The sequence below is a fragment of the Sitophilus oryzae genome, unplaced genomic scaffold (genome assembly GCF_002938485.1).
Source record: "Sitophilus oryzae breed Bouriz unplaced genomic scaffold, Soryzae_2.0 scaffold_1167_pilon_pilon, whole genome shotgun sequence".
NCBI classification, from domain to species: Eukaryota; Metazoa; Arthropoda; class Insecta; order Coleoptera; family Curculionidae; genus Sitophilus; species Sitophilus oryzae.
Window position 1 is genome coordinate 399,848 of NW_022145801.1, and position 25,297 is coordinate 425,144.

Consider the following 25,297-nt stretch of genomic DNA (forward strand, 5'->3'; position numbering starts at 1 on the left):
TTCGTTCAAATCAACAAAACGTAGGAGTCGATTCAATATGAGAAATTGAATCGTGTGATTCGATCCACTAAAAAGAATCGTAATGCCCATCACTATTTGGGAGCCGATTTTTATATGTACGAAGAGTCCACAGTAAATGCGCTCAGTACAATAAGATGTACTGAATAAAGAAAGAAGAGCAAGTGTAATAAAGCGTATTTTTGACTCTCATTGATGAATGATGGCCATTGTAACAGCGTTAGAAGAAAATTTAGTTTTTTTGTGGCTTTTTTGGCTTCACAGTATGACGGTGTTGTTAGTAAACTGGACACTGTAACTCTCGGATACCGTTTCCGCCCCACGGTCCATTGGATTGGTACGATATTTTCCTTCAATCAACGGTTGAAGAATCAACTGATCTACAATTTTATATAAAATTTGATAAACATTCTTATTGTCAAGTATGTTTTCTGTGATTACAGTTACAGTTCATATTATCATTTTCAGCTTATTCAACCATTTCCAGTTATGGTGTAGCCTCCCTCACATATTTATATACTCTCTTTGTAGTTGGGCCCATTGTTGTCTATTGTAGTCTATGCAGGCCCAAGTTATCCCTGCTAATTTCCTAATATCATGGTCCCATCTCAGGTTCGGTCTTCTTCTAGGGCTCTTCATTCCTCGTGGATACCATGCTGTCATTTTTGTGGCTCATCTGTTGTCCGTCCTTCTTACCAAGTGTCCCGACCATTGCCACTTGAGGGATTTTGAATCTGTGGATGACATATATTAACTGAGTCTTTTATCAATTCCTATTCTTTTACGGTCTCTCTTGGTTATTCTCAGCATATTTCGTTCCATTGAGCGTTGGGCGACCTGCACAACGGTGCAGGTTTTGTGATATCCGTTTTCTTGTGATGTCCGTTTTAAGTGTTTAGGTTTCGCATGCATAGGTCATGACTGGTAGTACACATTGGTCGAACGTTTTCTTCTATAGATAAAGTTGTGATAAAGTGCCATTCTAGATTTGAATATGATTCAGTTTCTTCCTTAAGTACTCCATGCTAACTTAATTCCTCGGTTTATAACCAGGTTCTTGTGCATTACTCTAGTATTTGCTAAATTCATTTTGAGACCTACTTTATTGCTGGCTGTATTTAGTTCATTAAAATTTGTGCTGGTAGTTCTTCAGGACTATTGGCAATTAGGACTATGTCATTAGCGAATCTTAGATGATTAAGACATTCTCCACCTATTTTTAATACTTTGTTGGTTCAGTAAACACCCGATTATTTGATTATATATATTTATAAGTTAGAATAACTAATTATTCATATCAATATACAATTTCAGAGTTCAGAGTTTAAAAAGGTATTAAACAGATTTTTTCGATTTCAAAATTTTATCAACCCAAGGTAATTATATATTCACTGATGCATTTTTCCTTAATAGCTGAATATTTTTTTGTGTTGAAACTAAACAACTTAATTAGTTTGACTCTAGGTATTATTCAACTGTTGGCTCTCATTATAAATTCTACAAAGCACCTTTAGTTTCGTTTTTTGTCTATGTCTAAGCGATTATCTCTACAAAATATTTTCAAATCCTTCTATAGGGTGGCAGCATATCACGTACATCTCTTTGCTGTATAAAGTGTATGAATCTATAACCACCGTAATAATGTTATTACGGTGGTTACGATGAATCTCGATTCCTCTCGACTTTTTTTTCATTTTTTAGGGTTAAGACTAAAATTACCAATGTAATATTATTTTTTCTGTATTATACAGGGTACCTCAGAAATAAGTGCAAGTATTTTCACTGAGGTTTTTTTCGCGAAAAAAAAATTTTGAAAATTCGAAATGTTTTGGAAATTTCTTTAGTTTTTAGTTAAAAATCATTTTTTTGGAAATTTTCAAAGTAAAATAACTCCGTTATTTTGGACTTATTTGACGATACAGAGAAAATATGTTTCTTTTATCGAGATCTACCGCCCCTTACTTGCACTTATTTCTGGGACACCCTGTATAGGAGCGTACCTATTTAATAGATTTTCGAGCTACATTCGGAGTTTCAGCCCTCTAGCTCACATAGAGCATGAGTTACGACTTACGGCTCTCCAAAGACCCATCTCAACTTCCTAGTTGACTTAACACTTTTTTTCTCGCTAGATCATGTTTCAAGATCGTGTCGTGTCAAGGCCATGTCATGTCACGGCCTTGAATATTTACTCCCATCGCGCGTAAAGAAGTTTTTCTTCAAAAAAAAATGGAATTATTGAATTTTTTTAAGAATTGTTTAAGACTTTTCTGGTTTAAAACTTTTCCATGTAGAATGTAGAATGTCAATCACTGCGACCTTATAGATCTATTGTGTGTTCCCTTTTCTTGAGTTATAACGGGTTATAACTCATCATACAGTCTCAGGGCTTTAACAAAAGCCAGTATCTGAGACGGCTCCACAGAGGCCAGCTCTCCATCTTCGACTTCAGCCGTACCAAATACCAAAGTTTATGGCACGAACAGTTGTCGTCTCGGCGCACTCAGTGATTAGGTGTTCTGGTGTTTCCCCATTTTCCCTACAGAATCTGAATTCGCCATTGTTTCTGAATTTCAATCTACTGAGGTATTCGTTGAGGAAGCAGTGTCCTATTAGAAACCCCGTGATAATTCGAAGATTGTTCTTACTTAAATCAAAGAAAATCTTTTATTTCTCTCGGTCATAAGTCCTGTGGAACTTTTTAGAGTGTCTTAGACCGTTGGAAGATTTCCATTCCAGGTTACGGATGGGGTCCTCCAGGTTCTTCAGTTCCGCTTTAAGCTGGTTTCCTCTTGGAAAGCAGAACGATTCTGGTTCAGTTAGTGGGGTGTTCACTCCTTTCCTAGCTAGATCGATTCCTTGCCTTCTATCCCTTGGTGAGAGGCCACCTAAAGTAGGAGGACTTTATTTTCTTTGCCTAATTTGTTAATTTCTCTAGGCATTCTTTGACCAACTTTGAATTGATGGTTACTGAGTTTATCGCTTTTAGTGCTGCTTGACTATCGGATAAGATGGCTATTTCCTGTTTCCGATAGTTCCTATCTAAAATAAATTTTACGCATCTTTCGATAACGTATATTTCTGCCTGGAGGATGCTGGGGTAGGTGCTCATTGGTTCGGAGTATTTAGTTTTCAGCCTAAATACTCCTATCCCTGTCCCTGTTTTGGTTTTGGAAGCATCAGTGTACCACGTTATGGTATGGTCTTTTACATGCCGAGCAAACGTTTCTCTTCCAATCCTTTTTATTGCTTAATACTAGATTGACGTGTTTCTCAAAGTTGTAAATTCTTGGTATGTGTTGGAATATTTACAAAAATTAATTTATATGTTTTATAAACACAGATATATGTTCTTAGACCAACGCCCAGTATGTTAGGTCTTTAGTTAATATTTGATTATGTTAAGGTTTAGAGCACGAAAGCTACGAATGCAATAAGTAGAATAATATAAACAAAACTGCTATGTAAGATGATCGGCCCTTTACAGCTGTGCCTAAATGCGTTCTTTGTTAGTGAAGTTGTACGTATTTTAAACAGTTAGAGTTTAGTTGCATAGATACCTTCCGAGTGCGTGTTTCTAGTAAAAGAATAAATAATTCTTTATTAAAATTGACCGTTTATTATTAATCCCATAACCCAACATTGGTATGTCATCCACTGGTAGTTGGAGGAGTAGAATTTTCTTTTTGAGGGTGTTCTAAGCCCCTGACCTGAAAATTCTCCCATTACTGAATTCTTCAATGACCATTCTAATCATTGTCGCATTGGCATAAGTGGATGCTACCATATTTAAGGTGAAATTTTGCTTTATAATTTAAACAACAAATGATAATATTTTTTACTATTGTTTATACAGTATTGCTACTGAAGTATTTGTTAATTAGGTGCCATTAAATTAAAAAGTATAAAAAATATTAATAATAACCCAATTTTTAATATTAACTGTAGCTAACATTTAAGAAAATATTTAATAATGAATATTTTTTGTTTACTTTTTAATCTTCTGGGAATATTGCCACTAAAAGAAAATTATATAAATCATATCTATTCAATAAAGAATTATTTTTTTTCTTCATATAATTTATTAATTAACCCATACATAAATTTGTCACCAAACGTTTAAGAATTTAGTGACCCATAATTTTAAAATACTATCTACAATGTGATAATAATTGTTGGAGGCTTATCGACATATGTGTAATACTATATTTATAACAGCGTCTAACCACAAAGACAGATCTTTTTTTTAAGGATATAAAGGTTTCTTTGTTTTATCCATAACATTTACAAGGCACAAATAATTACTGCCAAATTCTAAAAGCGCGTTCATTAAGTTAATAAAAATACGGCGAGGTGTACTTTCTTTTTTAAATATACTCCACTTTCTGCTCTGTCTTTTAACCGGATATGGCTACCAATTTATTTGTGTTAAATCGAACCACTACTATATACTGCCTCCGAAAATAAAATATAAAATAATTTTTCTTCGTTTTTTTTTTAAATAAAACACCCTGCATGTTATTTTTTCAATAGACGGAGAATTAAAAAATCAACATTTTTTGTATTTAGAGTATTTCAAAATTTTTAACGGTTTCGCAGATATTCGAGGTTTTATATTTCATATGGCATTTTTCACAGTAAATTTTAATCAAAGCCAGCCAATGATTTTATTTCTCATATTTTACCATTGAAAGCGCCATATGAAATAATACTGCGTGTATCTGCAAAAAAATTTAAATTTTTGAAATACTTTAAATACAAAAAATATTCATTTTTTAACTAACAGTTCTTGTATTTTTAATAATTTTTTTTAAGAAGGGCTGAAAACTATACAGGGTTGTTCACCACATACGACACGGAGTATTGTAGCTAAACGATGAGATTTTTACAAATTGTAAGTTTTGGGTTCGATGAAGGACTATTAGAGGTACAATTTAAAAATAATTTTACAAGATACAGAGTGTCCAAAATAAGTAAAAAATATCAAAGTTGTATTTTTTTAAATGGAACACCCTGTATATTATTACATTTTTAGTTTCTACGATTAAAATAAAGGTAAATTTGATTAAGGTTTATTATACTTAAACCTTGCCGTTTTTGAAATATTTTCAATTTTGTGAAATTGCAGTAAAAATTTTAAAGCTTCATTTCTCCAAGGGTATCAATGTTTTTAATACTAAATATTTAATGAAGTTTATTTATTGATCAGTTATTATGTTGCAATAATAAAAATAATACTACCTTATACAGAGTGTCTAAAAATTTATTTTAAATAATTATTAGCTTCAAACGGCAATAACTTGTTTAATTTAAATGGAACACCCTCTGTATATTTTACGAGAATCAGATGCACAATTTAATTGTCTATCAAATTATATTATACCATTTTTTACCTATCTCTTTAAGTTTCCGTAGAAAATGCATTTTCTTGTAATTTAGAACTTATTTATCAATATACCCATGGACTATTGACATTTTAGATTATTTTTAAAGATGTACCAAATTTTTAAAGAGTACAAATACTAATATTGTCGATATAATTCGTTTATTTCATTAAAAAATAAAAAAAAACTGTTTAAATATTTGTTAAAGAGGATCAGTTAATATGATTCCAGTATTCAAACAACATTAACTGACTGTTTGCTTTGATTAATAATAATTGCTCCAAATACTAAAAAACTGAATTTTGTATGGGCATTAGACAGTGTGATAAAAAGTAACACCTTAAAAATGATATTTCATTTTTTAATAAATGCTTATTTATAACTACAGAGACTTTAATTTGATAACTTATTATTATATTGATTTCTGACTCAAATCCACATTTATTTATAATAATTTAATAACGAACACAATTAAGTATGTAATTAATTAGTATATGGGCGCAAATAATGGTGTTATATTTAATTAATGGTATACTCTTTTATAAAGATTTAAATAGTTTTCTTTTTGCATACAAATGGGCTAGTAATATTATCGTTTTGCTAAAAACGATAATATTACTAGTCTGTACATTTTGTACATTTGTTGCTTTAAAAACAATCTAAAATGTCAATATTCCATTGATATATTGATAAATGAGGTCTAAATTATAAGAAAATGCATTTTATACGAAAACTTGAAGGGATAGGTAAAAAATGGTATAATACAATTTGATAGACAATTTAATTGTGCATCTGATTCTCCTAAAATATACAGGGCATTCCATTTAAATTAAAGAAGTTATTGCCGTTTAAGCTAATAATTATTTAAAATAAATTTTTAGACACTCTGTATAAGGTAGTATTATTTTTATTATTGCAACATAATAACTGATCAATAAATAAACTTCATTAAATATTTAGTATTAAAAACATTGATACCCTTGGAGAAATGAAGCTTTAAAATTTTTACTGCAATTTCACAAAATTGAAAATATTTCAAAAACGGCAAGGTTTAAGTATAATAAACCTTAATCAAATTTACCTTTATTTTAATCGTAGAAACTAAAAATGTAATAATATACAGGGTGTTCCATTTAAAAAAATACAACTTTGATTTTTTTTATTTATTTGGGACACTCTGGATCTTGTAAAAATATTTTTAAATTGTAACTCTAATAGTCCTTCAACGAACCCCAAACTTACAATTTGTAAAAATCTCATCGTTTAGCTACAATACTCCGTGTCGTATGTGGTGAACAACCCTGTATATTTTTTATTTATATTTTAATATCTCTGAAACTATCGAAATATATTTACTCATATCTTAGGATTATGCAAAGTGATCTGAAAGGAACCCAAAAATGCATAATATACAGGGTGTTCCATTTAAAAAAAATAATCCAGATCCACACACTTTTTTGAGCCGCCCTATAGAAGTTAACATATTGTCCTGAAATATATCTTGGTACATACTTTAGGATTGCATTTAAACAAAATTCTCAAGTTTTTCATTCTAGGAGCTTTTTGCCCGACGCACTATTGCGGGACCCCGTATTTAAAAAACGAAAACAATTCAAAATATTATAAAAAATAAAAAGTATTTATTTTAGAGGTACACTCTCATTGTGTAGCCCCAGAAAAACAAAAATAAACAACTAAAAATATTTATTCTTGCATTCTTTAATGATATCATCCATCGTTTCCGGTAGCAACTTTTTTTAAAGGCGCATTCTCACGACTCGTATACTTGGCAAATATTTTTTTATTGGCATACAGGGTATGGCGAGAATGCGGCGTAGTTCCTATGAAATAATTTTAACTCTATGATAAATAACGTATAGATGCCCGGCACACCGTGTATACCCTGTATACCAGTTATAAATGTTTGTCAAGTACACGAGTCATGAGGATGCGTCATAATGTTTGTTATCAACCAAATTATATTTTTTAGAAGAATAAATAAAACTTTGTATAAAATAATTTTCCTTATTACGTGCTTATTATCAGATGTATTTTTTTCTGATTCTGACGAACATTTTAGTACAGGGTGTCCCATTTTTGTGTTTTACAGCGATTCTCGCTTATGATAAATGTACAACGATGGGGTTCTCATATTAAGTGCTACTTTCTATGAAACTAAAGGTACTAAAGATGCTACATACAGATTTGTCCCAACCCTCTTAGCTCCTGAAATACAGGATGAATTTGAAAATGTTGTATTTTACAACCCCCTTCGTATCTTGGCAATCTTATATAACTTATCGAAAAAGATGAAAACTGAGTGCCATAGAGTTTTTCACCTAGAATTCAGTAGGGTAACTAGATTTTTGTTGCGAGCTGTCACTCTTGAAATTTCACCTATTTTTTTACATGGGATACCCTATATATTATTTTTTAGTGTATCTGTCTTGTTATGAGCTTCCTAAATAATATTTCCCTCTATACTAGACTTGTCTGTGTCTATAGTTATTTCCATAAACAAAGTATAAAAATGCAATATTTAACTTTTTAACATAGGCGGCCGGTTTAAATTAAGTAAAAAAAATAGCCGACGTCACATTACGGCTATTGGTTATTTCACGCTAGTTTCTCTATGTAGAATTATTGCACAAGTGCGTCTCAAAAATCTCAACATATCCGATTAACAGGGTGTTATCTAAAAGCTGCACAAGTTTATTTTCAGTGCAGTTTATTATAACACGATGGAAAGCAAAACTATCTGGTTAAATACAATAAAATAGTAATACTCTTTCAGACCTTAGATTAAGAATAAACATTTCAGACTAGGTTGATTTATGTTAAAAAGTTAAATACTGCATTTTTTACCTTATTAATGAAAATAAGTATAGAGTAGATATACATATATTATACATATTTTTAGTAAACTCATATCAGGGCAAATGGTTTTAAAAAGTAATATAGAGTGTATCCTATTTTTGTTTTCTGGGGTCTGTTATTCAAATAACTTTTTACTAGGTTGATATAATTTTCAAATCCATATGAAATGAGTTTCTCTAAGAGTTTTTTTACTGACTGTAACCAATGTTTTTTTCATATCAAAAGATACTGTAAGGACCATACCTATTAGTATCATGTTTCTTTTCTATGCATTTTTTATGTTTTGTCAAGTTGGGTACAGCTGAGCTCGTGCCTGAATTTTTCTAGGAAAGCATACTGAAAACATTTTGCTATTATTTTGTTCATTGTTGATAATAAACTAATTAGTCTATTATTTTGTTTCGTCCTTTTTGCCTTTTTTGTATATAGGGATTATAATAGATTGTTTTAGGTATTATGGGCATATTTCTGAATTTAAAAAACACAATTTTAATTCATAAAAAAATAGTTACGCCACTGGATTCTACGTGAAAAACCAGGTGGATGACACTTCTTATGGGAGAACTGGCAATGGTTGAAAACTTGACTACAAGCGATTTTCTAGGAATCTTCCTTACCGATAAATTATTGACAAGAGTTGTCGTGATCCTGGATTGGACCACCGTCGTCACCAATCTTGTAGTCGCTGCCACCAAATGTTGTAGTTCTCTATTTGACTCGTATCACCACTTGTTGGGAATGTTATTCTTTATTTTTTTTATAATTAAATTCTTACTAAGTTGTTATTACTTTTTATTTTTAAACTTTTAATACATTTTATTTCTTTTGTTTACACGTGCATTTTGCTTTGCAAATTTAATACATAAATTATTTAGGCAAATATTAGTTTTTAATAAAACTCCTCGGACTAACGTGTAGGTAAGTGTTGGTAATTTTTTTTTCATGTTAACATGCTCATTGTCGTTCTCCTGATTTTAGGTGACAGAAAAGGATCATCAAATCAAATTGAATTTTATATTTTCCTTCCTATTTATCCTTCCTAAATATCAACGAGATGAGCCATCGTAAGAAAGGGACCATAGTACAAAACATAAAGGTAATCTTTTTCCTTTCCACTTTGGATATTGAAATTATTATATACTGTAGTCGTGTTCGGCATTATGCTCTGAGAAATATAGATAAGCAAAGAACAACAGATATAAAGCATCCCAGAGGAAAAGAGAGGCAATACCTGTATGTACTCTCTCTGATATTTGTGAAAGTTACAGCAAAGTATTATTGTAAATGTCACCTGAAAACTTCGAGCAAAAATATGACACTTTCAACAATACCCTGACAGATATCAGAGATGATACAGGTTTTTCCTCTCTTTTCCCCTGGAATACTTTTAATTTATTATTCTTTGTTTATCTAGATTTCTCAAAGCACTATGAACGAACTCAGCTTGTATGTTTGAAATAATCGTCCAGTTGGCTTAAAAATGATGATCGAAGACATTTCCCATATAATTTTACTTTCAAAATTATGATATATCTTTTATTTCTAAGCGATCTATGACGCCATTTTTATCAGTTTTGTTATAATTAATTTTGTCTCTTGATCTACTTGTAACATTATTCTTTTAATTTTATTAATTTATTGTGGTGAAATTAATTTCTGTTTTATATTTGATATTGATATTAAACATATTTTTAAAAAATGGTGTATTTTTTGTGTTTTTGTGTATGTCATAATTAAAAATAAATGAAGAAATAAAATTTTTTATTTTTTTAAACTTCCCGCCATGTGTGACAATTTAGTCCGTAGTTCCTACAAGCGAAATTGGGGGCGCTAGTAGCAGTAGACTTGTCAACAGTGTCAAATTTAAACGTCAATTTCACTTTCCAATATTTAGCAAGGCGCTCGCACTTCTTCTTGTGTATGTGTTTTGTGTGAAAAACTCTATTTGATAAGTTATAAGATAACGGACATATGAAGGGGGTCAAAAAATGCAATTTTCGAATTCGCCCTATACAAGGTCCGGCAATAGTGCGTTGGGCATCTGTAGCTCCAAGAGTAAAAAAACTTGGGAATTTTGTTTAAATGTAGTAGGATGTATTTCAGGAAAATATTTTAATTTCTACAGAGTGGCTCAAAATGTGTGAGTGAATCGAGATGATTTGTTTGAAAGAGATATTAGTAAATTAATAAAAAATATATTTTTATCAGACTTTCTTAAAAAAAATATTAAAAATACAAGATCTGAAATCAAATCTGTATTAGGTGTAACCTTCAATCATACATGATGTTCAAAATTCTACACCAAACTTTCTAAAATATAAAATAATTTTTCTTGTTTGTTTTTTAATGGAATACCCTGTATTTTGTTTATTTACTAGATGAAGAATTAAAAAGAAATATTTTTGTATTTAACAGTATTTCAAAATTTTTAACGGTTTTGCAGATATTCGCGGTATTATATTTCATAGGGCATTTTCCACAGTACGTTTTTACCCTTGAAACAGCCATATGTAATAATACTGCGACTATCTGCAAAGCCGTTAAAATTTTTGAAATACTTTAAATACAAAAAATATTCATATTTTAGTTCTCCATCTAATACAAAAATAATATACAGATGCCCGACGCACTATTGCCGGATCCTGTAGGTACTTTAGAAAAAAGAAGGTTAGGACAAATCTGCGTGTAGCATCTTTAGTTTATAAAAAGTAGCACACTGATGCGATGTTAAAACCGCATCTTTGAATCTCCACTCATAAACGAGAAATCACATAAAACATACAAAAATGGGACACCCTGCACATACTGCTTCAAATATTTACAATATAAATATGGCAACAAACGATAGTTTTGAAGAAATATTATTACTTTTATGTGATACGTTCCTAAATGCAGTTAAAAGTTTTTTTTTCAGTACAGTAGGTACAAACAATGAATAAGATTAAAATACCAGTTTATAAGAGTAATTTACTGATTTCCACGACCTTTATAAATATTTTAAACTTATTCACAATAATATAAATAATACTGAATAAATATTATAAATATAAAAATACTTTTTGAAAAGAAATCAATTATACCTTTTTGGTGATACGTTTCTGAATGGACTTCTAAACTAAGTTTTTCCTGTACACAAAGGCAAAAACATAACACCAAAACACTTTAAGCAACAATGGTTCGAATAAAAGTTCTTCGAAACTCGGCGAAAAGTACGCACGAAGTCGCGCACCACACGGATAGCTACGGTCACGATACTACACATCAACAGGTCATGAGATGAACTAATTTTAAAGTCTAGTCTGGTCCACTGTTCAGGTTCAGATCTGAAATCCCGGCGTTCCGCGCTTCCCCCACTATTAACTGAAATTTATTTCAGCTAAAATATGCGAGACCTTGATTTTGACTTTTCCAAACAAAGAACTCGCAATGATTATAATATTTCTTCAATCAACGATTTTTTTTTTTTTTTTTACAATTTTTATGTTTTGATGTTTTGAAATACTTAATTAACCCTCAACTGTGGCGTGGTGAATTTTTCTACCGCTTATGACGTCCTGAGATCCCTGAATTGGATTTAATTTTTTTTTCGGTTAAATATATAAATGATGAAGAGATTTTTATCGTAGTTTGTTATTTTTAACACTATTGTTTACAATATATTCAATCTTGTGAACAAACAATTTCATTCATTTTTCATTAAATTAATAGGGACATAGGGACGAACATAAAAATAAGAAGTAATATAACTTGGCTAATATTGGCTACATAGAAAACCTTATCATCGTTACATGGCTAATTTTTGTGTGAAGCATCCTTTTGTGACGGCCCAGAAAGAATGGCAATCGACCTAAAACTTGGGGTGAGGAAGCCAATCGAGGGATGAAAAGTACACGACACTAAAATATTGCGGAATTACAGGAGGTTATAATTTGCGAAAAATAAGCTTTTATTTATTGTTAGAAACAGAGAAAAAATTGTTGAACCGTTATCAAGGAAAGCGCGATAAGCCAATACAGCTGGGGAGAGAGCTCACGTCATCCATTTAAGTATGAATAAATCATGTATGCGATTTTATTATAAATATATTTTTTAATTATTTCCCATAACAGATATACATTACTGTCTCTACTGTCTCACTGTTTGTTGTAATTGACTCTATGAGGGATCTGCAGTACCATGAAAGGGGGTCGCTTCATCTCGCAAATGAGTCGGCTTTCACTATGAGTCGATATCTGCGCCGTAAAAACTTGTACCCCTGAACTTACATGTATTATGTTTCAATCGATAACGCGGCGAGCGTTTCTGGAAAGCTGCTTTTATACAAGGGCACGAGTCTTAAGTAGTGCAAAAATATACTTTTAGAGGTGATTTCGACGACCAGGGTCTATAAGTTTTTCACAAACAAAAAAGATGTTGAGAAATCGTGCATTTTTTTAAATTTTCCTCTATATTTTTAGAAAACTTTTTTAGAACACCTTTGTTTAAATGCAGAGATTGCCCCCACTGTATCAAATTTCTTAATCACTAAATAACACAGCTTTACTCTATGGATTTGACTAGGCTTACAGAAAAAATAAAACAGGTGACTCATTATTTAAAAATAAATATATTTCTTTTAGAATTTCTTATGAATTAAAATTATTTATACACAAAAAAAAAAAAAAGACAAGAAAAATATGTTTATTTTATCGCGATCCACCAGCTCTGAAAATATATTTGCATTTAAGATTCACCCATAACCAAGTAATATCAGCACTTTTACTTTTTTAGCTTTTCTAAAAACATTTGAAATAAATATTTTTTTGTCTTTTCAGTTTTTAAATAAATAATGTGACGTTCACCAGTCACGTAAAATGTGGCATAGCTTTTTTCAACACAGAGAAGTTGCATAGGGAGGCATGTTTACCGTATCTGCGGGTGTTACGTGATCGAGCGGGACATGAGGGAAATCCCATGTGGATTTTAATGGAGGTCAATTGATTGACTTTACTTTCCTAGGTATTTGAAGAAAATAATAATTCATATTTAGGTTTTATTGAAGAGCACTAAACCCACATTCAAAGAATAACTTTTCGAATATTTACATGATTTGCCGTTTACTGAAGAGTTAATCGCCAGATTTACCTAACTTTTAAATATTTCCTCGCTTTTTATGGCCATAACCAATCTGCTGCAGGCACCAGCCAGGGGAAAAAGATAACTGTCAAAATGAACTTGTCGTTTCCAGGGGTATCTATTTAGTGCTTGTGTTAGTGATGACAAAACTCATACCTACTTCGAAAATGGCCCGCCAGATTACCGCTTACCGAAAGAAAGAATATTGATGAATATAAATGAAGTATCATCAAGGAAATAGTTATCAAAAGGTATCGGACATGTTTGCTGCTGTATCCGAATAGACCGATACCTGGAAAATCTACCTACAATCGCAAGGAATATCAGAGATTTGAGACCAAAGGTGCCCTAATAAATAACTGCAGATGTGAAAGCAAGGCAGGAACAAAAAAGATGCAAGAAATCAATGCTGGAGCTTAGGAACATTGTGTGTGGAGAACGATGGAAAGATCGGCACAAGGAAATTTGAGGATGAAATAGGAATAGATCACTACAGCGTTTCAATTTTGGAACGACATAAATACTATTCCTACAAATATGAAAAGCACCAGGAACTACGAGATGGGGACGAAGTACGGCGACAGGCGTTTTGTTTGGATATGATGGAAAAGAAACCAAGCTTTTCTGAATGAAATTTTTAAAACATATGTTTCGCTGACGAATGCACGTTTTACCTTCTTCAATGAACAATGTTCAAAAGATTATCGATATTGGGTTCAAAAACCCGGCCTGGGTTTTGCGTCGAAACAGGGACGCAATATCCACAGAAAATAAATGTTTTGTGGGGACATTCGGACTGCAATATTATCGAGGCCGTGATGTTTCTTATAAGTGAGGGAATTTAAATGCCGAATGCAATAGAATTTCATTTTACCAACTAGCGAATGTGAGAAGGAAATTTTATGATCGCCTGGGTTATTATCTAGCAGTCGATGGAGGAATATTTGAACATCTTAAATCTAAAGTTCTAACAATTTAATAGTACTGAAATTAATAAGTTGACCGGATATTCCTAATATTGCTATGAGGTAACCTTGTAACTTTGGTGATTAAACTTTATTTTTACTTTTAATTCACTCATTAATTTTTTCGGTCGACAATAAAATAAACTTTTAAAAAAAAAAAAAAAAAAAAAATTAGTTTTTTTCCAATAATAATAAAAAAGGCACTAAATAGAGAAGAGATTTCAGCAAAAATAACAGCTTTATTTGTGGTGCTTTTTATGCTTGACTGGTGCTCATAAAGTAAATACAGGGCCACTAAGAAAGGAGAAATATTTCAAAAAGAAAAAAAAAAAAAAAAAAAAAAAAAAAAAAAGAAAAAATTATCTAAAGTTATTCTTTGAATGTGGGTTTTAAGTGCTCTTCAATAAACCCAAATAGCCTGGGGTATTCTCTAAATAATTAGGAAGCCAATAATTGACCCCATTAAAAAAATTTAAAAAAATTATAGTGGTGAGTCACTTTTTAGACGCATCCGGTATACCTAGTATTGTGTTTCATAAATATGCACCTACTGAGGAAGAGGTTAAAATATAATTTTAAGGTGTTTAAAAAACATGTTGCTGGAATTTTTATAGGTAGAGGAGTTCGCCGGGTAAATAGATTTATTTTTCGCTATCAGCATAGAATCCAAATTCTAGCAGCACGGTAACTTGTAAACAGTTGCTATGGAAAAATAAATTATATTTTTTCTTTTATCTTTTGTACGGTATGTAATGGAATGCAACTACAACTACTTATACTGCAATGCACTCAATGCGGTGGACTTTTGGACCCATCGTAAGTGTAACAAAATACACTTTATTTTTACCAAGAAATCATCCCTACAGTTTTTCTCATATATTTGTTTTGGCATGGTCATGTATAAACTATAGTTTGTCCAACAAAAAGAACTAACGATCTAACGAAATATTATTTCTTTAACATTATTTTTGCTAATTTTTATTTTTTCTCAGCTTACCTCTTTCTTTCATATTTTCTACGTTCTTCATACTCTGAGTTAATAACTTATATTAATACATTGTCAACTTTCCTTCAATAACCAACAATTAAGTTTCTGGGAATGTTTTAAAATTAATCATTTAATTACTAGGTGTGGTCACTTACGAAACTTGAAGATTTTTTATCTCCGATTTTAATACTAGTGTAAGTTCTAAAAGTTTAGTGATACCATCATGCATATATAATTCGTAATTGGGCTGGAAATTGTGCATATTTTATAAGAATAACACGTGTTTGAAAGTATTATTAATTGTTCTGTTGTGTGCTAATTTAAAATTGTACAAAATCGTCGTTAGGTTGTTGAAAACGATTTGCTTGTATATTTGCCTTAGTACTGCAAAATATGAGTAAGATGTTCTCAATATCTAAAAAAAATCTTGTGTTAAGTGTGATTTATGGAAAAGTTTTATGAATGTATATTTAAATAACAACATTAAGGAGGTAATATACCATTACAAACATAGATTAGATTAGATTTGTCATTAGATTACAACTATAACTATAACTATGGGCCTGTTCAAATATGACCATTTCAGACCTGTTGTGGTCCTCTTCTAATCTAGGTTACATTCTCCAGTCCTACCCTTTTCAAAAAGTCTAACAACTTGGAGACTGAACCCTCCATATAGCCTCTTTGTCAATAACCTATAATTGCCTAATACAAAAATCACTGACAAAATATGTTTAAATCATTTCTAACAAAATCTGCACATGCCTCCGTTCGTCAATCCCATTAGCTTTAGATGCCTATTCAGCTCATAGTGCCCTCTTAGTAGATTCACTACAGCTTTAACAGTCTTTCTATCTTAGATTATCAAGTCTGTGGTAAATTTATGAGAATGTTCTATGAAATTTTTCAGCTGTCTCTGCCCTGGTGAATTTCTCCACAATTCTAGAGATTTGTTGGCCACTCATTGTTTTATGGCCATTCTCGTAACTGCTTTTGCAACGCCGCTTCTGAGCCTATAAATGACATTTATGTCTTGTTTGGCCAATCCATATGCCTTTTCGGTACCCTTGTGACTCTCTTCCCCCATTATAGTTTGTAAAACGAATAACTTTTTGAATTTGACAGTTCCTGCGGGCTTTTCTAGTGTTAATTTTAATAGGTTAGCAACTTGCGCACATGCTGACGCAATGCCGTCTCTAATAGAACAGCCTTCGGAGCGAGATTTATGACGTCACGCTTGTTAGATACTACAGATTAATAAATATGTTGTAGAATACATGGAAAACATAATTATTCCTCGTATTTTTGGTTTGTATTTTAAAATGACATAGTTTACATGAAATACATAATATACAGTTAATAAATAAAATATATATACCTATTTATAGTAATAAATACTTTGGCAGATAAACTATGAACCATACAAATGCAGCAAATGTTTTACAATATGGCTGAAATCGTACTCTATAGTCAATGTAGATAGTTTTAGTGCTAAGAATAATAATTTAAAAAAAAAAATATGGTCACATTTTGACAAATTTAGTCTATTAATTGCAGTAACATTATAATATAAATAACTTTGTGAATGCAAATAATACATCACTATTAGTAGATATTGAATGTTTTTGTTAAATTAGATCGATTTTCGAACCCCAAAATCTAAATATATTTTGCATTTTACCCATTATCTTATGTACCACCTATTCATTATTTGTGTATTGTAAAACATTTTGCTGCATTTGTGTGGTTCATAGTTTATTTGCCAAAGTATTTATTACTATAAATATGTATATATTATACTGTATTTATTAACTGTATATTATGTATATTTTAAGTAAACTATATCATTTTTTAAAATACAAACCAAAATACGAGAAATAATTATGTTTCCATGTATTCTCCAACATATTTATTAATCCGTAGTATCTAACTAGCGTGACGTCATAAATCTGGCTCCGAAGCTGTTCAGAGACGGCATTGTCTAATATTTTGAAATGTCAAAAGCTGATGACATTTTACTTTTGTCAATTATATTTTCGTGTTATTTCTTGTAAGAAGAGGAAGAACTGTCACTTGTTTTATTATTTTCCTTTTCTATTTTCACGAAAGTAAAAAGAGTTACCTAACTGATTCATTCAGGTACTCAATTTAAAGAATATCAGTAACTTTTTTGATAGAGGATTTTATATTTGCCATGTTGGTAAAAAAATAACGGTCAAAATTCAAAGTTATTCATTTTATAGATTATACCAAGCACGTAACATACGCCTATCCAATGTATTTAGAGCACGCACACAATCCTACACTAGTCTGCCTTATTATTTTGTTCTATACAATAATGGATTATCATTATTTCTGCCTGGACAATCCGGAGTTTAACCATGTTTTTTTATTGCACAACAATTGATCTTCATACAATTTTATACACCCGTATTTTTTTTTATTTTACTTCACTTCATCCCATTTAAAAAAAAAAAATCAATAATAAGAATTTCAAATTTACACCTTTGGAATCTCTGACGTCACCTATCAAAAGTCACGGTTTGCCACCAGAGACGCTGGTGGCCGGCCTCGAACGTCCGAGCAACTTTGGTAGTGTTTAGTGCTTCGATAAATAAGGTTGTCTTTGACATATAAGCCTGTATTAAAATGTACGACTTTGAGTTAATTGAAATATTAATTCAATATCTAAAAAAGTTAAGTTTAATATCTAAGTTCAAAAATTTGACGTAATATCAGACACTAGAAAATACGCTGTGTAAATTTCTAGTATATCTGTAGATTTTAATACAGCCGATATACTTCCTTAATGTTAATATTTATTTACTTACAGTCATCATTGTGGAAATGTTGAGTTTAAAAACTCCAGAAGCAGAGAGTTCCATAGGCCTTTTAGCCCTTTCTAAAATTATAATCAATGTCTTTTGATCTCTGATAGTCATTTCCTCCCATTCCATTGCATAGCACGCTCTTGTTATTGCATTACTCTAAGAAAATAATATTTCTTTTACTTATATATTTCGTAACATTTTTCGTTTAGGCGATATACAAGTCTAGTGGTGAGCAACTAGACTTGTATACAGTACTACTAGACTTGTAACACAAAAAGTTAGAACCGATTAGCCGAACACAAGAATACGACCTTGCACTAGCGATTATATTAGCCTTTATAGACTATCTACGGTTTACAGCAACACTAGAAGATATCTTCTGTCAATTAGACTGGACGTTGATGACGTAGTCCTAATTGAAAATTGTCTTGAAGAATTACAAACACAAATCAACGAACTAAATACAACCACCAGTGAAGTTGGTCTCAAAATGAATTTAGCAAAAACTAAAGTAGCACTGTAAATAGTACGAGAATAATAAAATGGGATAATATTTGGGACAACTAATACACATCTCAGGATTTCTACTACCAGAAATCAATAGAAGAATTAAGTTAGCATGCATGGTAGAAACTCAATCATATTCAAATCTAGAATGCCATTTTAAAGAAGAAAACATTCGATCAAAGTCTACTATCATTTATATGACCTATGCATGCGAAACCTGGACGTTTAAAACCGATATCATAAGGAAACTGCAGGTCCCACAATGCTCGATGAAACTAAATATGCTGGGAATATCAAAGAATGGTCGTAAAAATAGAGTAGTTACGACAAAAGACTCAGATAATAGATGTCATTTGCAGTATCATATCTCCCAAGTGATAATCAGGCTGGATATCTGGCAAGAATGACGGACAACAGATATACCACAAAAATTACAGCATGGTACCCACGAGGAATTAAGAGATCTAGAAGATAGGATAGCTAACAATGGACAACAATGTGCCCAATTACAAGAGATTAGCTAAATAAGGGAGGCTACGCCATAATTGAAAATGGCTGGAAAGTATGATGATGAATGCCAAACCAAACCAAACCAAACCTAAATAGACAATGATTAAATAATAAAGATATTAAAAATTAGCCTAACTGAATTAACCTTTAATCTCTGAACTAAACTTTTAATGCATAAATAAAATTTGTTGTTACCTTCTCTTTCAATAATTGTCCATACCAGCAGTACATCGAAACTTGGCACATCATACAGAGCAAATAAAAAATCATGAGCATAAATTTTGCACTCTTGTAAGGTACCTAAAAAAATATCTCCGTATATCTGAATTATTATTTTTTCAAATTTATATACATACCACCAACATAACTTGGAATCCTGTTAAGCATATAATCACCACACTGCATAGAAATTGCATGAATATACCATTTGAAAAAATCTTTTGAATGAGGGATACATAACTGAAAAATTGTTAGTAATATGTGCATTTATTTAATATATTTATTTCATTTCATAATAATTAGTGATGGGATCACTCGAGCGAAATTTCGCTCGAGTACTCGATTATTGAAATAACCAACATCGCTCGATTATGAACGAGCGATGCAAGTGACGAGTACCAAGCGACGAAAGCAAGCGATCCTAGAATGAAATAAATTGAAATCCGATTTTAATGTGACATACCCGATAAAAAGCCGAGCAAATTTTCTACATACATTGCAGGTAGCAAATTTATACGACGCCGTATATATATTTATCCGTTGCGTATCTGAGAGACAAAATTTCGCGACTTACATCGACAATGCTTTGAAATAAACTAAATCAAGCGATCAAACGAATCGCTCGCCGCTTGCTAATTGCCATTCATCACCGAAAGAATATATGCCCTGCGTACGCAACTTACTGGTTAGCGCTTGGCGTTAACGAATACTTACAACAAACGATGGGTGAAAACCCGTATTTTTAAATACGAGTGATATTTCGCTCGAGCGATCACTCGGTTATTGCAATCGCTTAAAACTCGAGTACTCGATTATTGAAATTAATCGGTTTTTCCCATCACTAATAATAATGTATTTAAGAACCTTTTTTACCAAATTTTAACTTCAGTTTATTTAAAGTTTGGAAAATACTTTATATAGAAAATATGTGAGATTTGTAATGTTATATCTTTTCAAATAGAGACTGAATCATAAAAACAAAATCGGGAATTTTTTTTCCAAATATCTTCCAAAGTAATCGTAATTTTTAGATTTCTAAACATGACGTTTTAGGGTATAACAAGACGAAACTTTAACCATCTTTGTATCCCTTTTGCGTTAAAAGATTCATGTTTCGTGCATTTTATATAGAACACTGTATATAACGAATGTCATAACTATGACTTACTTGTTAATCTCATCATAGTATATAACACAGTGTCTTAATCGGTTTGCCACAATCTTACTCTGTGGCTCTGTATCATCCAATATATTCTTTAACTTTTCGCACAGTATTTTACATAGCGTCGTTGCAATTGTCGTGTGTTTATAAAACAAACAATCTATAGCTAAAATTATGATAATATAATAAACAATCATGATAAGCAAATATAATTAATAGTAAATAATATTGAAAAAAGATATATCTGTAGTATATATCTGTTCAATAGGGTGGGTCAAAAAAAACTTTTATTAACCTATTATTTTAACTTTTATTATTTTCTTTTCCATAGCAGGCTTTTAAAATTGCCTTATATCTATCAAAAATAGTAGATAAAATAGTACTTTAACCGCAAAGGTAGATTAAATGATACTTTAAAGCAAGGATAGGTTAAAAACTTTCTTTTCTTCTCGCACGTTTTTTAATTGCTTCCATTTTTGAAAATTTTTGTATTCCTTTTCATAAGTTATTCGAGATTTAAATGGAAGTAGTTTGGATATGGCGTTTGACGCCTCAGCCTGAATATCTGTTGGTAATTTACTTATTTTGTTTTGAGCCATTTCTGGCTCCAATTCAATCGGCAATCGACACGAAAGAAAATTAAAAAATATTGACTCAAAACTGATAAGAGACAGCTTTTTTTATTTACTTGTCAAATTACATAGAAACCAACGCCAACCCAGCACAATAATTTTTCTACTCGTAATAAATTCCTTGAAATAATAAATTCTGGATATTTTTTAAAACGTAACTGGATGTGGAAGAAGATATTGTTTTATACACGACGATAAAATTGCATTATCGTCTCCCGAAATTAATTCACTCGCGATTTCATCGCTTGTGATGTCAAATAGAGGTGCTTGTTGTCAGTGTCAGTCGTTTTCGTCCTTTTATTATATCAAAAATATGGCAACGTGCACGTGAAACAAGAAATCTTTCTGGCGAAGAATGTGCTCAAGCATTAATATTGTCTGAGGAAGGTTGGAGCTACCGAAGAATTGGTGAACGATTTAATTAACTCACTCAACCATTTCACGAGTTATACAACGGTATGGCAGGAATCGAAGAACCAATCCGATTCAGGAACGATTTTTAAAACTCTCAATATTAAGACAACGTTTCGTAACAGCTCGGATCCTTCAAACTCAGCTCAGAGATACTAATGGTCTACAAGTTTGCACAGAAACTAGCATCTCTATTTGACATTTACTGGTAATCCGTGTTTTCGATAGCCTGCTACTTACTTTAGTGAGTAAAATGGAAAAATATTAATTAAAGCCAATATTAAATCATGTCATCCTATAAAATGTTTCTCGTGTAATAAGGAAGATAATGGAGTAAATAAAAACACAAAATTTAAAAAAAAGATAAGGCTAAAATATGATTTCAATTTTAACTTGATACTGTAACTGATCAACTCTACAGGGTGTCACAAATTTTATTATAGAACACTTTATAACTGCACCCGGTATTAGTATAAAAAGGGTTCCTATCAAAATACAGTTAGTTTAGCAACATGGTGGAAAGAATAACCTATCATTCAAAAAAAAATCACCCAAATCGGATAAGTGGTTTTGACAAAAACTTAACTTAAACTTTTGGTTATTTTTTTGTGGTGCGTTAATTTATTGGGGAAGTGTCTATGAGACGAGATATTTTTTTCCAAATAGTAGATACCGAGATATGAATTTTTCTTTCTAATAAGGAAAAAATAGAAAACTGAAAGACGGAGGACCTTCCTATTAAAATTAAGAGCTAAGAGAATTTTTTGGAGGTGTCTACCAAGTTTTTTTTGACCCACCCTACTGTCCGACTATATAATTCTGCGAGTGACAGTTGCTGTAAAATTACTTACACGAGTTAGTCCAGGCACTGATCGCCACCGTGAGGCATTCCCCAAAATAAACCAGCAAATAATAATTATCGGGATTAAAAGGAAACTCTCCTGGAAAAGGATAATTTTTCTTTCCCGGCTGCTTTTTATCAATGGCCGGAAAAACACCATAAAAAAGCACCACAGCTACGCAAAGAACTAAAAACATATCAGTTACTCTCTGACATTTTCGAAAATCACGTTTTATAATCTTCAGTTCTTCCGTAGTTATCTTCTTGAAGATATTTTTAGAAATCATTTCTTCCAGAGTCACTACGTGTTTTACTTTCATGTGGAAATTGATCAATTTGTTAATGAATGATACTTGGGTCATGGAAAATAGAAATATTTCGGAGATGATGGCCAGGGTGGTGGAGTGGAAAGCCAGACTCATCATGGTCCAGTACTGGCCGATGGTCAAGAGGTAGACTACGATAGTGGCTAAGTTGATCAGCCATTTGAATTTGAAGTCGTTGGGGTAGATTCCTATTATAGCCAAGCGGAATTTTTCGCCTTTGATAAATCTGGAGTGGTCGAAAATCTAAAAAAAAATGTTAAAAATATATAGTTATATATATAAGCAGTAGTATCGACTGACTAGTGAGAAAGAAAATAGGCTATTAAGATCGGGCAAAAAAAAGTTTTTTTAATTTCGCTCAAAATGAGTTATTTGGGTCATAAATGACCTAAATACAAAATATTTTCATGGCGTCTGTCCGTCTGTAACACGATAACTCAAAAACCGCTAAACCGATTTTAACCAAATTTGGCACAAAAATACTGTGGCACTCGAGAATCTGGCCATTAGTTTTTGGTGGGGGTGGGTGGGGGGTTAAACATTTCAAAAAATCGTAACTCCAAAATTACAGTAGCTAGCGAAACGCGGTTTTCAATTTAAGATTAGGAATAATATTTGCAACAAAATTTGTAATAACATCGAAATCAAAGTCGCAGTTTTTGAGATAAAAAAAATTGGAAAAATTCCTTTACTTTGAAACTAAAAGAACTGCCTACCAACTTATTTTAGTATGGGCGGCTATACGTGCCTCCCGGCTCCAATTTTTTATCTTAAATAATCACCTAAAACCGGCAAACAGGGTATCTTTTTAAAATAAAATAATTTAGTTAATTACAGTGTTTTACTGAACTATTCCGTCATTACAGGGAACGACTGAGTTACGCTGTTTGCCGGCAAGATGTAAATTGATTAGATATTTCAGACAATAACAAGTTTCACTGTTTGTCGCATACAGATATAAACATAAACTAACTTATTTACGCATATTTTTTAAATTATCATGGATACATAATCTATATTGATTGTAAACAAAATAATAATGAATACCGTCATTTAACATACTTAATTAGTATTCATCTGAATTTACAATACTAATATGCATAATAATTATTAAGAAATAATGTAAAATATAATAAAATTATTACTATTGTTACCTCCGCCATAGCACACCAATTTTAGCTAGAATAAAACTGTCCAAAAATGGTAAATCAAAAGAAACGATGTAGGACAAATATGCCAAATAATTAAATATACTTCTAAATAAAAGGTGTTAAATCCTTTTTCTTAATTATATACCTCCAAATTTAATTACTGCCATCATTACTGGAAATCTGCTTTGATATATGTATTTAATTTTTAAATAGGAAAATGAGATATTCAGTATTCTATCCCTTTATGATTATTTTCTTTTTTATGATTTAGACTTTTTACAGTGTGCTCTAGAATATTGGGCATATATAAAAAATGGTTTTAGATTTCTGAGAAGTTTTTATACTTAAAATTTATACGATAAAATTAATACAAATATCGACTTTAGTTCAAAGATTATTTGGAAAAATTCGAAATAAAAATGAAACTTCTACACCTTGTATCTCCGAAACTAAGCATTTCAGGACATACATTTATACGAACTTTTTTACTTATTTTTATCGGTAAAATATGCTGCCGAAGTTTCCGGAATACAATTCGGAGCATCCTGTATTCGGATAGCATAAACTGCAGATAGAAATAAGTAAAAAAGTTCGTATAAATGCATGTCCTAAAATGCTTAGTTTCGGAGATACAGGGTGTAGAATTTTCATTTTTATTTCAATTTTTTTCAAATAATTTCTGAAGTAACATCAATATTTGGATGAAAATTGGTGTCTGGGAGTTTTTTGACATGAGAGATTTGATTTTGATGTCAATATGACTTCTACTAGTAGAGGGCGCCACCTACATATTTTTTAACTGGTTTGAAGAGTAATAACTTTTTGTTAGTACCTGTATAAAACTACTGAGTAAAAAAATATACATTTACGACGTTTTTACATGAAGAAGATCTCTTGGTAAAAATCGCTACGAGTAATGGTTTTCGAGATATTTGGAGTCGAAATTATCAATACCTGTTATTTATCATTGACATAAATTAAACATGTTGACTAAATAGTTATTAGACTAGAAATCATAAATTTGAAAAATTTTTGTGCCAAAAGTTCAACAGAAACTGTTTTATCATCATTTTGGCAGAAAAATTTATGATTAATTTAAAAAATAAAATTTCCCAAATTTATTATTTCAGTGAAATAACTATCTACTCAACGTGTTTATTTTTCGTCAATAATGACATGTATTGTCTATTTCCATTCTAAATATCTTAAGAACGGTTGCTCGTAGCGATTTTTACAAAGAGATATTTTTTACGTAAAAAGTCACAGAGATGTATATGTTTTCACTCGGTAGTGTTATACAGGTACGAACAAAAAGTTATTACGCTTCAAAACACTCCCAGACACCAATTTCCATCCAAAT

At 31.3% G+C, this 25,297-nt stretch overlaps 1 protein-coding gene across 4 annotated transcripts in view; it reads right to left on the reverse strand.

Annotated features, from left to right (window-relative positions):
• The window catches only part of LOC115888163 (reticulocyte-binding protein 2-like), a 145,428-nt gene that overhangs the window by 91,014 nt on the left and 29,117 nt on the right, over nucleotides 1–25,297 (reverse strand). Inside the window, exon 1 of one of the 4 annotated variants that reach the window (XM_030907819.1) lies at nucleotides 11,360–11,416. The exons of the other annotated variants lie outside the window; for them this stretch is intronic. The gene's annotated coding sequence lies outside the window, so the exon portion shown is untranslated. Of the gene's footprint in view, nucleotides 1–11,359; nucleotides 11,417–25,297 lie in introns of those variants that run through there. 4 annotated transcript variants of the gene reach the window in all.